We start from the raw sequence: 5814 nt of genomic DNA on the forward strand, positions 1-5814 counted from the left end.
GTCGAGCAGATCTAGGGGACCCCTTGAGTCTTGATCCACCTTGCCCATCAGGCCTCTTCCGCATGACCTTGTCATGGATGGGGTCGGGGACTCCCTTGAGTCCTGATCTGCTTTTGCCCATCAGGCCTTTTCCTCATGACCTTTGCCGTGGGTGGGATCTCCTGTGCTGGCTCCCGGCAGGAAACACGTGGTTATCTTTGTTGTATTGGCATAATCAGTGACTTGTACATTCAGTGATAGCATTTGAGCAAGTTTTATCAGCAAGCAGTATTTTTAGTTAATAAACAAGGTTTCAAAAATCATGTAAGAATGGATTTAAACTTGCTGAATGTGAAGATTGAACTTCAGGTCACTGTAGCTTTAGTAATTGCTTATTGTATTAGTTTAGATGCTAGCGCTGTATATGCTGTGCATATTCTGATTTTATTAAAATAAAAGTTGAACTGCACAGTAAAAAAAACAAAAACAAAAAACAAACAAACAAACAAAGCATCATAAACTTGTAATTAATTTAGGCCACATCTTACCTCTCTTGCTTTTTACCTGAGCCTTCAACTGGCGTTCATTCAGGTGGCAATGGTTAACTCAGAATTAGTGTTCTAGTTCTCATTATATGTTTTTCTGGATGAATTGAGCTCTATTTATGTCAAAAGTTAATTATCACCATCAGTATATATCAATTTTCCTAGAAAGTTTATAATAGGAATTTTGAAAAGTTCCAGATTCTATACTGGATTCTATACTTGCACCTATGAAATACATGAAAGATTTTTCACAAAAGAAACTTGCTGGAGACAGAATGAAACACCAACACTGCAGAGTGGTTTGAATCTTTGTATTTTAACACTTGCTTCTTACAGCTGCTTTATTTTATATCCCTTGCACAACAACCTACAGGGCAAGTTGCCAAGCACTATGATTCAGAGACTATACAGTGCACAGGCACAGGGCGAGATAACCTTTACCTTGACTTATTTACTGCAGCTAAGACTTTGTTTTGGGGAACTTCCTTATCAACTTAGAATCCGTTTTGTCCCTGGGTCTGTTCCTTTTGAGGAATCACAGAAACATCCTTGTGTGCAAGAAATGTTCTTTTCCCATGGGAACAGAGGATTCTTAGCTGAACATCTCGTTTGCAAGAATGTTCAGCTCTGGTTGAGAGTCTCGTTTCCAAGCACTTCTCAACCTTCCTTATACCTAGTTCCCTACACTGGGCAGAACATCTCGTTTGCAAGAATGTTCAGCCCTGGTTGAGAGTCTCGTTTGCAAGCACTTTTCAACCTTCCTTATACCTTGTTCCTTACATCTCCCCCTTTCTTTTCTTGTAGATGCTGAATAAGTGCTTGAATACGCAAAGCTTCTTTCAATTGTTTCCCTTTTCGCCAGCCCCGGTAGACTATAAAAGCAATAAAACATAAAGCAACAATTAACAAAGTATTCACAAAGGATGTTGTTAACAATGTAGATACATGCCCTAAAGGATTAAGGTTATCTAATCCTTCTTGAAGACTCTTCAGTATGTCAGAACCAAGAATATCAGGCAGCGTCTTACTAAAAGTTGACAATATAGTTTGTTTCAATTCCATAATTTCAGCAGTTAAATTCTGGTGTCCCACTAAAGACCTTTTCACCTTTTCCCAACCCTCACTCATATTAAAGGGAACAGGGGTTACACATAGGTGAGATGAGTTCCAATCACATTTTAACACACTCTTTGTAGCTAACACAGTCACTTGATCTCCTAACCAGGAAACAGTGTGTTGTAAATTCAATACATCAGTAGCCAATTGAGAGTCCAAATCATGCTGTTGTTGCCACAATAAATGAGCATCCTTATAACACTCCCTGACAAAATCAGCAGTCTGTATACCCTGATGCAAAGCAAGATCTGTTACAGTTGCTGTTGCTGTTACTGAAGCCACGGCGGGAATTGATGCGATGACAATGTCAAGCATTCTTCGAGATCAATGGAGAAGAGTTTGTACAGCATTCACAAGATGAGTGACAGCAAAAGAGTCCGACCAAGGTCGAGTAAGATTAACAGGCAACCAGAGTTCAGTCCGTGCTTTCACAATGACCAAAGAGTAATTACTGGAATGGACCATCTTGTTTTCAACATTTTTCCACCAGGAATGATTTATACATTGAGTCAAGTTACAATCAGAACATGATATAACTCCCAAAATTTCATTCCAAATCCATTGCCCATACAGTAAAGAATAAGGAAATTTTACACATGCTATAGCAGAGTAAGATTTATTAATATGCAAATGAACTTGAAATGGCCCCTTAGGATCATTAATATTTAAAGTAAAATTTCCTGTCTATATAGTAAGGTTACCTGACACTGCCCATGATTATACACTGGAATAGTAAAAGCAAATTTATTTCTATCTTTTATTTGCAAAGGAATAGTAAAAAAGCAATCCTTCAAATCCAAAACCATCAAAGACCAATTTTGTGGAATCAAGGCAGGAGAAGGGAGACCTAATTGCAAAGCTCCCATAGGTTCTATACATTTGTTAACTTTTTAAAAATCAGTCAACATTTTCCATTTACCAGATTTTTTCTTAATGACAAAAACAGGAGAATTCCAAGGGGACGTGGAAGGTTCAATATGGCCAGATTGATGCTGTTCTTCTACTAATTGTTCTAAAGCCTCGAGCTTCACTTTTGGAAGCAGCCACTGCTCAACCCATTTAGGGACATCAGTTAACCATTTCAATGGGAGAGCTTGAAGAATCTGAGCAGTGGCTACAAGTTTTCTGATGAGATGGTGAGCGTTGTTCCTAAAGAAAATAAAAGATCCCTTCCCCAGATATTAATAGGTATATTAACAATGTAAAAAGAAATAAATACTTTCTTTCCATTAGACAATTGGCATGACAAAGGTTGAGCGCCTCTCCACACATCTGCTATTGATCCTAAGCCTGTTAAAACAAGAGGAATTTTTTTCTTTTTTCCAGTCATTAGGCCACTGCTGGAGAGAAATAACCGAAACATCTGCTCCTGTATCCACTAATCCTTCAAACTGTTTACCTTCAATAATCAGTGACATTAAAGGACGAGAGTCATTAATAACATTTCCCAAAATATACTTTTTCCCGTACTTCCAAAACCACCAACTCTCTCTCCCTACCTCAGCCTTGTCGGCAGCTACTGGAAATAGGGATGCGTAAGGTGGTGCAGAAGGGTTAACAGCCTTGGAAGTTCGTTTTCTATTTAATAAAACCTTCCAAAAGGCAGTAGTCGTTGCCTCTATGGAATCTGAATCCTCCCCAGAACTCACATCTCTATCTGTCTCGATGGATGAATCTTTACTACCATCTGGGGGTTTGGGCGGAGGCTGAGGTGAAGCCCCCTTCTTAAGATAACATGAGGCGGCCTCACTGTCAGCAGCCATTAATTTTAAAGCCTGTGTTATAGCGCTACATAGAGTCCACAGCCTTAAAGGAATCACATTTCCTTTGTGATGCTGCCTTCTTAACTCCTTCTGCACCACTTTACATTCCTTCAAATTCAGCTGTACTTCTGTTTGATATTGAAACCAATAGCAATGCTGCTCTATAAGACAGAACAACTCACTCAAGTGGCGAGTAGACGTTTTAATTCCTATAGAATGCAGGAGCCCCTTAACCAGCTCCATATATTGTGACTTTAAAGACGGGGAATTCCCCATAATTTTTCTTTCTCTCGAAAGTCCCCCTTTCAGCGTTTCACTCCGGGGTGCTCACCCTTTCGGATTTTTTTCTTTTCTCTTTTTCTCTATTTCCCGAAAGTCCCCCTTTCAGCGTTTTTCCCCAGGGTGCTTACCCTTTCGGTTCCATCGTGCCCTTCGCTGGGCGCCAGATGCTGGCGACGGAATGAAACACCAACACTGCAGAGTGGTTTGAATCTTTGTATTTTAACACTCGCTTCTTACAGCTGCTTTATTTTATATCCCTTGCACAACAACCTACAGGGCAAGTTGCCAAGCACTATGATTCAGAGACTATACAGTGCACAGGCACAGGGCGAGATAACCTTTACCTTGACTTATTTACTGCAGCTAAGACTTTGTTTTGGGGAACTTCCTTATCAACTTAGAATCCGTTTTGTCCCTGGGTCTGTTCCTTTTGAGGAATCACAGAAACATCCTTGTGTGCAAGAAATGTTCTTTTCCCATGGGAACAAACAGAGGATTCTTAGCTGAACATCTCGTTTGCAAGAATGTTCAGCTCTGGTTGAGAGTCTCGTTTCCAAGCACTTCTCAACCTTCCTTATACCTAGTTCCCTACACTGGGCAGAACATCTCGTTTGCAAGAATGTTCAGCTCTGGTTGAGAGTCTCGTTTGCAAGCACTTCTCAACCTTCCTTATACCTAGTTCCCTACACTGGGCAGAACATCTCGTTTGCAAGAATGTTCAGCTCTGGTTGAGAGTCTCGTTTGCAAGCACTTTTCAACCTTCCTTATATCTTGTTCCCTACAGAAAATGATCTAGCTCTGGTCACTGTGGAAAATGGGAGTAAGTACACATGAGCTTAGGGCCAGATTATAGTCTGGGCTGTCCCTACAGGGCCCACAGCAGGTCCAAAGATCATGCTAGAGGCGTTGAAGAGCCTCCTGGGGAGGGGGAGGTGGACTGTGGCTCACAGCAGAGGCAAGGACAGAGAGACTTGAGACCCTAAGAAAAGTTATTATTTTTATGGCTTGATTTTTTCTGTTATTTGTGGTTTTCTTCCACCTTTGTTGTACTTATTGCTTTTATTATTTTTTATTTAGTCTTTTAAGATTTATTTTTATCACACTTTTTATTTTTATACTTTGGTTTTCTGTTGTTCTGTGTTTCTTCTCCTTTTATAAATATACATATAGTTTATTATATATATATATACATAATTTTATTACAGTTTATTTTATATATATATAGTTTTGGGCTTCCCAGGTGGCACTAGTGGTAAAGAACCCACCTGCCGATGCAAGAGATGGAAGAGACTCAGATTCGATCCCTGAGTTGGCAAGATCCCCTGGAGGACATAGCAACTGACTCCAGTATTCTTGCCTGGAGAATCCCACGGCCAGAAGAGCCTGGCAGGCTACAGTCCATGGGGTCACAAAGAGTAGGAGATGACTGAAGTGACTGAGCATACACACACGCATATATAGTATTATTATAGTTCTATTTTAAATTTGCTTGTATGTTCTGATTTTTTCTTTTTTTTCAATCGTTTTTGTCTGATTTTTTTTCTTGGCTTTATTCTTTATTTGGCACTCTGGTTTTCCGTTTTCAGTTTTTATTACTTTTGTTTATAATTGATTTAATTTTTGGTTTCTTTTGTTTGTCTTGTTTTCTTGCTTTTTGTTTTTTAGTTCTATATTTGTTTCCTGTGTGTGTGTGTGTGTGTGTGTGTGTGTGTGTATTTTTAATCTTGTTTTTGTTTGATTTTACTTTTACCATTTGCCTGTCATTTTTTCTTTTATCTCCCTAGTGCTGTGATGAGTGACATTTGGGGTCTTGGTTCCCTGACCTGAAATCAGGCCTGAGTGTCTAGGGTTATAGCACTGAATCCTGGATACTGGACAGCAAGATGATTCCTGGCCCCAGGGAATATTTATCAGTGATAGCTCCCACAAACACCATCATCTGAATCCAAGACCTGGCTCCACCCAACTGCCTAAAACAAACAGTGATGGATAGCTCATGCCAAGAAAAAGCAGGACAGGAACACAAACCCAACCATCAGCAGACAGGCTGACTAAAGTCAAAGTAAGCTAACAGATACCCCAAATATACTACCTGACATGGACCTGCCTATCAGAGGAAAAAGACTCAA

Source organism: Ovis canadensis, chromosome X (assembly GCF_042477335.2).
Source record: "Ovis canadensis isolate MfBH-ARS-UI-01 breed Bighorn chromosome X, ARS-UI_OviCan_v2, whole genome shotgun sequence".
NCBI lineage: Eukaryota > Metazoa > Chordata > Mammalia > Artiodactyla > Bovidae > Ovis > Ovis canadensis.